General features: G+C 38.3%; 1 protein-coding gene across 2 annotated transcripts in view; it reads right to left on the reverse strand.

Moving 5' to 3' along the window:
* The window catches only part of LOC137988449 (uncharacterized), a 52,540-nt gene that overhangs the window by 15,629 nt on the left and 26,911 nt on the right, over nt 1–10,000 (reverse strand). The window lies entirely within an intron of this gene.

Below are 10,000 nucleotides of genomic sequence, written 5' to 3' on the forward strand. Positions count from 1 at the left end.
CTGATGTGTTGCCCGCGGCGAGGCATGTAACAATGCACGGCATTCATATGCAAATGAGTGGCCATTCATAGGCTACGATCTGACAAAACGACAGAAAACTGCAATCACGTAACTTTTCCGTGATCATAAATGAAGTGTTGTGTTGGCAAAATGATTGAAAAAATATCACAAAACATTACAAAACACGAGGCTACGGGTAGCCTACACTTTGTTCGAAGGATTTTTATCCGACTTCCTTTAAGTTCACAGTATTTCAGTGGGTTTTTACTGGGTTGCCAAACCCAGTCGAAATCTGCGTTTCATTTGTTGGTTTTACTTTTTAATTTTTTTTTGTTTTTTTTTTCCGTGTCGGTAAAAGTCTTAATAATAATAATAATAACAATAATAATAATAATAATAATAATAATAATAATAATAATAATAATAATAATAATAATAACTTTATTTATATAGCGCTAAAATCCAATAATGGTCCAAAGCGCTTCCTAATTACAATATTAAAATAAATAAAAGAAATGGAATAAAATATCTACAATGTACAATATAATTAAAATATAATCCTAAGTTATCTACTATATAAAAATTTAAACGTCTTAAAACAAAAAGGTCTTATAAACTATATGCTAACTTAAATAAAAAAAGTTTTAAGGGATTGCTTAAAAGTTGCCACTAAAGCACATTTCCTAATCTCTAGAGGTAACTTATTCCACAATTTAGGTCCTGCAATAGAGAAAGCTCTATCTCCATATGTTTTCAATCTACTTCTTGGAACAGCTAAATATTCTTTACGTGAAGAACGTAATGACCTAGAATATGTTTTAAAATTCAAAAGGTTAGATATATAAGAAGGTGCAAGGCCATGGAGGGCCTGTCTTGCCTGTCACTCCCCTGCTAAGTGGTGTCTTTGTGCACAGAACCTTCTGCGCGTATTTCCTTAGGATCGAGAGGGTAGTGGGGAATGCGTAGATTTCTCTGATGGACACAGTAGAATGATTAACTTAACCGGCAATGGCGTCGAAAGTCATGTAACGCGAATGGCATTTTAGTGGATCTTTAAACAAAATATACCCTTATGGAGCTCAATAATGGAAGATCAATTGAATACTGAACAAGACAGGCGGTGGAATCTTAAAAGGGACGAGTAATGTCATGGGGCGTCGGTTGTAGTTCTGCCATTCGACTCCCATGTTTCTCTATCTGCGTATTTTGCAATCTGCTGTGATATCTCTTCTAATCATGGTCCTGTGGTTGCTCAAGGTTTATCAAGATCAGAGTTTATAGCATCTGGAAATTCAGTAGGCTGTGGCCGTGGAGTTAGCTTTAGAGTCAACACAAGATCTTGCGTTAACTTACAACGAAACGGCTTATCTGTCAACCCACCTTTGCATTCTATCATCCAGTGGCATCAATCAGTACAAAGCACCATTAAGACGCGGATTTCTTCAAACAGGAGAACAAGACCGATTAAGTACAGTCACTCTTCAGGGTGAGAACATACTTGGTCTGAAAGTTTTTTTTTTCAGTTTCTGAATTTAAACGAAATGTAAAACTGATTCTTGAGAGCATAGTTAATATAACAATGGTGTTCATTTCATATTGCATGATCAACTGAAGATCAACTCAATTTGTAGTGGAACTTAGTATACCACACTTAAACAAACAGCTCGGTGAGAATGCTTTTAGGCTGAAATCAGAAAATCAGAAAATTAAAAACGTAAGGGTTCAACTCAGAAGCTTGGGCGACGTACATTACATTTGGGCGATACGACCCGTGGCCTTTTGGCGCGGGGGAAAAACAGCTTAAATTACAGTGCATGCTTGTGAATGTTGCCGACTTAAAACCGTTATAAATCCTTTGAGGTTTGACGGTTTTGAGTGGGGAGAATACCTTTCAAAAGCCAATTCTATTAAGATTACTTAAGTGAAGTATAGCGACACGAGGAGAATAATAAGCTTATCCAATATTTTGCGCCTTATGGAATTCCGTAATTTTCTGTTGAGTGAATAACATTGAGAAAACCACTAAAGATAATTTTTAAAGTTTTAAAAACTGCCACTTTTTAGCGGAGTTATAGAGGTTTGAATTCGACCAAAATGTCATTTTAAGGAGGCTCGAAAGGGTTTTCAGCTGACCACGCGCACGTGCAAGCGTATGCCACACACGCACACACTGCTTGCGTCAACTCATGATTCAAATGAGTCACCAGAAAAAAACAAATACCGCTAATTTCGCTCACCTTTCTTTTAATTCCTATATATATAGAATATAAATAGACATCTCCTATTCTCGAAAATTCTATACAAACGGTTTAATGGTCACCTAAATCCGTTTGTGTTGGCATGTACTTCCAATCACGAGAGGACTCGAATGAGCGGGTGACGCATGCGTAAATGCTGATCGTGTAACCCCCTCATTTTTCCTGATTTTTCAACTTCACTCGTTTATATCTCTGCTTCGAGATGGTGAATTTCTTTTTCATTTTTTGCATGTTAGCTTAGATTCATTTAAAATGTTCGTCTTTCAAATGTAAAAAAATTCTGTAGGTAAAAAAAAAAAAAGAAAAAAAATTAAAGACATTTCAAAAAAATGATTTTGCAAAAAAACTGGCCTAGAGATTGTGTTGAATTTTAGATATTTTAGAGAGTATTTCTAACATTATCTGGCAACGCTGAATAGGAAGATTTCACCGTCCTGTTTCAAAAAAAACAATATATGTTGATTTTAAGGCTCAAAGAAATGCCCAATATCGTTGCCATGGTAACGTCATTTTTTGAGGAAAATATAATGTGAGAAATCTACAATGGGTACTTAATACCCTGGCCAAATTTCGACTTGATATGATCACCCTAACTGTATCTAAGGACAGACTAGGTTTATTTGTTTGTAAAAAGGCAAAACTATTTCGAGCCTCCTTAATGTAACAACAGTTCCTGGTATTTAGATTGCTCATACGTTCTGGGCATGTCGGGATCCACTCTTGTTCCCTATTTGTGGTGCTTACTAATACAGGGATAATTTCTCACGATTTAAAACCTGGCAGAGAAAGCAGAAGTAATAGCAAGTGCTCTTGGTTATCCAAAAAGAAAACTTGGAGTAACCATGCATTTCCAAGAGGCACATGTAATTATAACTTTCAATTTGAAAAAGATCAATGCTCTGTATTTTAATTAAACCTTTTAGAAACATTGTTCCCCCAAATTTTGGTTTTTGATTCCAATAACACTTGTTAAGATCTGCCTTTCCCACATATTCATAAACTGTGCACACAAAAAAAGACAGTTTGAATTATTAGGCAGCGTCCGTAAGACGTGGTTGCCCCCAACCAATATGGTGTGAGAAACTGTGAAAGGTGTTTCTCTAAAGACTAGTGATTTGCAGTTTGTAGGTCTCTCTATAGACCCGAACCCTACAGTGTACCTGTTTGCACAATGATCTGAAAATACCTAGACTCAGTAAACTGTAGAGTACCTTGCCAACTGATTTGCATATGAATAGAGTCTATTGTCGTACCCTCTTTCTTCAGACGACCGACAGACATCTGGCCTATTTAGCAGGAATTTGACAATTTTAATGTGAATCTTCATATAAAGGACGCATTTCTAACTTCTATTCCATGAATTGCTATTCCGGAAACGCTCAATCGAATCCGCCCTAAGACTATGTGTTGTGGCCTGCAACCTGCAAACTACACCCTCCAGTTTTTTTTACAGGGTATGGCTTGTATATATATATATATATATATATATATATAACAAGTTAAAATGCTTCGAGCCAACAGAGATGCTGCGCCAGAAGGATCCCAAAGGATTCACAGTCCAAACCTCGAGAAGATAATTTAAAATTGTTATAGAAAACGAGGACGGACAACTTCGAGCGAAGGAAAATATATACAGTAAAAATTCTAAAAATGATAAAAAAAATTAATAAAAAACGTTTCGGTCTGTGACCTTCATCAGTTGCAGTGCAAGTGAATAATAAATTACAATTTCCTTAAATAAGTTTACAGTATAAAAGATAACAAAACATTACAAAGATGATTATATAACAGGGCGTGATAACACATATTCGCAAAAAATTAACAAGTGATAAACAAGCGGTAATTACTACGCGTGAAACCGATGACAATACGAAACAAACCCACGGGGAAAACCAAATCGAAAGATAAAATAAAAGAATACGAACATTCAAATAAAATGAAAAGAGAAAAGAAAAGGCTGTCGAGTCCACTGAGAATGTAAAGGAGCTAGCGTTAAAAATGAAAGGGCGAGAGATAAAACAAAATTCCTAATCAGAAAACAAAATTCCTAATCAGAGCCTCCTAATCAGAGCCCCTGAAACCATGCCGTGTCCTGCTTTCGTCCGCCTGCGAATCATCTGTCCAAGCTGATCCAGAGATGCCATTACTTCACTTCACAGTAGCACAAGCAGCACGGGTCTGGGACAAGCTAACCACATACCAACACCACTGTACTTTTCTTGAAAACTGCTTGGATAACAATGTTATTCCAGCAGGATTTCATTTAAATTTTAATTTGGCACTTAATGTCGATGATGCTGATCTCGTGAAGCTTTGCAAGCAATCACTCCAACGAACGTCAAAGGAACTTTGCGTTGCTGTTTTAAAAGCCTCGCAGAATAGAGTGAATCTTCTACAACGAGAGCTCCAATCCAGTAGGGAACAGGTCTTCTCGTCCATCAACAATGGCTCTGCGAATTTTATCTGGAATGGCCTGAAAGCGGAAAATTCCAACCTACTTCGTAACTTGAAAGGACGCGAGGAAAGAAAGATGTTCAAGACAATTCCGTTGGATCAGGAGTTTTTTTCCAGTAACACCAGAGTTCTACCCATTAATACGGCCACACCAGCCCGTCGTTTTTATGGGCTACACAGGCTAGTGAGAAAACGAAAACTCTTTCGTCGAAAGCGCAGGTTACCAAATACAACGACTTCTAATGAATCACATCAGTTAGATCCTATCAACCTCTCAAACATGTCCATTAGCCAAGACCAAATCAATCTACTCAAGAAAGGACCATCTTTCTGCCCCATACCAAAAGATGTTGACTGGCAACGTGTATACGACGATTTGGAAGCTTTTGAGGCCCGCTTGCGGACAGCAGTCTTTTTCATTGAAAATAGCCCTGAAGATAGTCAAGAGTCAACTGGTCACCTTCCTTCAGAGTCAACACAAGATCTTGCGTTAACTTACAACGAAACGGCTTATCTGTCAACTCACCTTTGCATTCTACCATCCAGTGGCATCAATCAGTACAAAGCACCATTAAGACGCGGATTTCTTCGAACAGGAGAACAAGACTTTTCAGAAGTTTTATTAGGGAGCGAAATTTTAATAACCTAATAGATTGCATTTCGGCTTGCTCAACTTCTCCAGATTTGCATATCAGAGTCAACACAAGATCTTGCGGTGACTTACAACGAAATGGCTTATCTGTCAACCCACCCTTGCATTCTAGCATCCAGTGGCATCAATCAGTACAAAGCACCATTAACACGCAGATTTCTTCGAACAGGAGAACAAGGGGTTTCAGAGGATTTATTAGGGATCGAAACTCTTCTAACTTAATAGATTGCATTTCGGCTTGCTCAACTTCTCCAGATTTGCATATCATTGTCACGGCTAAGGATTCTAGGAACAACGAGCAACACCTTTCTGTTCGTATTACATCACGTCATGATCACTCACCAAAAATCATCACTCACAATGCTAGGAATTCATCCAACCTTGTCCATGTAAACATTGCCAAGAAAACATCTGATCGGGCACCATGCTTAAAGTTCGCAACTTGGAATATCCGTTCTTTGAACAAAAAGGCATCATCTGTGTGTGACCTGGTTATATCTGAGAGGATCGACATATTAGCTGTGGTTGAAACCTGGCTCACTACTGACAATATCTCTGACCCAACTCTGGCTGATATTATAAACTCCCTTCAGGACTTCAACTTCATTCATCTACCTAGAGAAATGCGGCGTGGTGGTGGTGTAGGTTTCTTTTTGAGGAAAGGGCTAAATATTAAACAAAATGAGATCACTCTGTTTAATGCTTTTGAGTACATGGATATATCTATTTCTACTCCTACGTCGTCAATGCGCTTTGTTACCGTATATCGACCTCCGCCCTCAAAGAAAAACAAACTCTCTGTCGGCATGTTCTGCGATGACTTTTCTATTCTACTCGAGAATCTTGCGGCTTCGCCTTGCAACCTGATAATTACTGGAGACTTTAATTTTCATGTTGACAATCGCGAGGATGCTGATGCTTTGAAGTTTTTGGACATGTTGGAAGCAGCTGGGTTTGAGCAAAGGGTTGTGGGCCCAACCCATAAACGTGGACACACCCTTGACTTAGTTCTAGTAAGGCATGATGATTCTCTATTACGTGGCCTTCCAGAAATTGTTTGTTTTCCTAACAAGATCTCGGATCATAGTGCCATAGTGTGCACCGCTGATATACCTAAGCCCTGTGCTACAACAAGAACGTTTCAATGTAGAAAATTGCGCAAGATAGATTTGGATTTATGGAACAAGAATTTAAAGGATTCCTCATTATATAATTCTGATTTAAACGCATGCACAGATCCTTATGTATTGACTGATCAATATGACAAGGTTCTAAGCAATCTCATTGAATTACATGCTCCTGTTCGCACTCCTACCGTGACACTACGTCCTTACTCGCCATGGTATGATGACAACTTGCGATCTCTGAAGAGAGCTAAGCGCCAGGCGGAACGCAAATATGTCAAGTCTGGCTTACTAGAGGTCCATCGCCAGATATTTGAAGATCAGTGCCGCATTTACAGTGATGCGTTACATTCTGCAAAGCCAGAATACTACAAGAATCAAATTTCAGGGTCTGATCAGAGGCAGCGCTTTAGAATGATTGATGGCCTTTTCAAGGTCAAGTCAGCCCCGCTCTTACCAACATGTGACTCGCCTCAGGGATTGTCTGAGAAGTTTGCCACCTTTTTCGCCGAAAAATAATGAATAATGAAGATAGTTTGCACTAGTCAGTCTTGGCGACGATGGATTTGTCAGTAGCGCCTAGTCAACCATTATGTCAGACAACATTGTGTGATTTCTCTGCGGTGTCTGTACGTTATATCAGCAAACTCATAGTGAAGTCCAATACTAAGTCGTGTATATTAGACCCTGCTCCAACTAGTGTGCTCAAGCATTCTATTGAAGCCCTGGCTCCAGCCATCACCTCTATTGTCAATGCTTCTCTGCTATCTGGTGTATTTCCATCATCCCTTAAAAAAGGTGTAATTCACCCTTCGATCAAGAAGCTGTCCCTTGACCGTGAGGCATATCCGAGTCATCGCCCTATCACAAACGTTGCATTTCTATCGAAGATGCTCGAACGTGTGGCCGCTACGCAAACGCTGAACTATCTTATACCCAATGGGCTTTTAGCCAAGTTTCAGTCTGCGTATCGATGTTTCCACAGCACAGAAACTACGTTATTACGAGTGTTTAACGACATCCTTGTTGCCATTGACAACCACCGGGATGTTGTACTTGTTCTTCTAGATTTATCGGCGGCGTTTGACACCATTGAACATTCTGTTTTACTTAGTCGTTTGGAACACCGTTATGGATTTGATGGGAAGATGTTAAACTGGTTTAGATCATACCTGATTGGTAGATCCCAGCAAGTACTAATTGCGGATGTCAGATCAGCCGACTACCCTCTTCAGTACGGTGTTCCTCAAGCGTCTGTCCTGGGGCCATTTTTGTTTTCTTTGTTCTTTGCCCCTCTGGAGAATGTGGTACAAGCCCATGGTTTCAATGTAATGACTTACGCAGATGATATACAGTTATATGTGTCCTTGGGCTCGTCGGATGATCGTCCTGCCGTTCTATCTAAGTTTGAAGCTTGTGTGAAGGACATTCTCATCTGGTGCACCTCTAATGGTTTGGCATGCAACCCCGATAAGACGGAAGTAATTCATCTATGCTCTTGTTTCCATAGCATTACTCTTCCTGGTATTGATGTTGGTGGTTATACTATATCGCCAACGACAGCTGCCCGAGATCTCGGAGTGCTTGTTGACTCACATCTGACGTTTTCTAAACATGTTAACAGTGTATGCAGGTCCGTATTCTTTTCCATTAGTAAGATTTTTAGGATTAGGAAATATTTAGACCGTGATAATTGTGAAAGACTTGTGCACGCGTTCATTTCATCGACTCTTGATTCCTGAAATAGTTTACTAACAGGTCTTCCATATAAGGAAATCTCAAAGCTCCAGCGCATGCAGAATGCTGCAGCGAGGCTTATTGTTGGTGCTGCAAAGAATGAACATGTGTCACTCATATTACAGCAACTACACTGGTTGCCTGTAAAGTTCAGAATTGACTTTAAGATTTTGATGCTAACTTATAAAGCTCTTAACAATCATGCTCCCGATTACATTTCTGAACTTTTGACTTTGTATAAGCCTTCTCGTGCACTTAGATCTTCCAGTGAAATGCTTCTTGTTGTACCTAAAACTAAAACTAAGCTTTATGGGGACAGATCGTTTGCTGCCAGTGCCCCTAAACTTTGGAATGCACTACCAGTAGAAATTAAGAATTCTGAATCACTCGATATTTTTAAGAGTAAAGTTAAAACACACCCGTTCCGCCAGTGCTATAGAGTATAGAGGTCATATTATATATAGTTTATAGAGATTACTATTATTATTATGTATAGTGTATAAACCTTATTTGCATTTTTATACAGGATATAGATTTTCTTGTTTTTCTTTAGAAATCTATTGTAATTTTAGAGTTTCTCATACTGCATGTAATTTGAATGTAAGATTTGAATATAAGATTTGAATGTAAGATTGTAAGATTGTAAAGCTTTGAGAATTTTGTAAAGCTAAATATATATTATTATTATTATTATTATTATTATTATTATTATTATTATTATTAATGGACTTCGACAACAATCTGTCGCCCGTTGAGCCGTAATCAAAGTGAGCTGTAGTTCTAATATTGTACAAGTGTGGTGTTTTGTACAACACTGAAATCAAATGGAAAATTCTCTAGTAACTTATGGGTCTAACAAAGACAGAGAAGGAATTGAAAAACTTGGATCTGTGGTCTCTTTTGTCTGGCTTATTTGTTTGTACTCAATTCTGCACAGACTTCTGGTAACAATTGGAAATTTCACTAATTCTTGTTAGTCAAAAATCATTTGAAAGAATGCTTGTTGCCCATTTTTTGCTTGATAATTCAAGGAAAGGGTTTTTCAGTAAAGGGTTTGATGCTGAACACTGGTGGGAAATAAATTTAGTTGCGTTTTTGACCCAGAGTGTAATTTGACACGATTGAGTTTCTTGTCTTCACGTACGTAATGAAATAGGAGGGGTATTCTGCCTCTTATAGCAAATATGTTGTTTGTTTCAAAAAATATTTCGCTGGAAAAGGTGGCCTTTATGAATTCATCATGTTGTGTAATATACAAGCTTAAAGTGCCCCTAACCCCAAAATGTTTTTTTCGCTAAAATGAATCTTTGCACTTGTTCGAAACGCATTGCGGCAATTTTTTCCTTTTTCTAACAAATTCTGCCATTTTATAGGCTTCGAAAGTTGCGAAAATCCAAGCATCTTTTGTTCACGACCGAGTCAGAAGGGGAGTGGGTCTATTCCTGATGTGACGTCACAAACTGATTTACATTGCATTAACTCTTTGTAAACATGCATGCAAAGTAGATTGTGACGTCACATCAGGAATAGACCCATTCCCCTTCTGACTCGGTCGTGAACTAAAGATGCTTGGATTTTCGCAACTTTCGAAGCCTATAGAATGGCAGAATTTGATAGAAAAAGGAAAAAATTGCCGCAATGCGTTTCGAACAGGTGCAAAGATTCATTTAAGCGAAAAAAACATTTTGGGGTTAGGGGCACTTTAACTTGATAGTTTTTATGGCAATAGTAAAGCATTTTCGTGTCAAAATAAGGTAAGCGTCTTTCTGTTGTGT

The sequence above is a fragment of the Montipora foliosa genome, unplaced genomic scaffold (genome assembly GCF_036669935.1).
Source record: "Montipora foliosa isolate CH-2021 unplaced genomic scaffold, ASM3666993v2 scaffold_419, whole genome shotgun sequence".
Classification (NCBI taxonomy): domain Eukaryota; kingdom Metazoa; phylum Cnidaria; class Anthozoa; order Scleractinia; family Acroporidae; genus Montipora; species Montipora foliosa.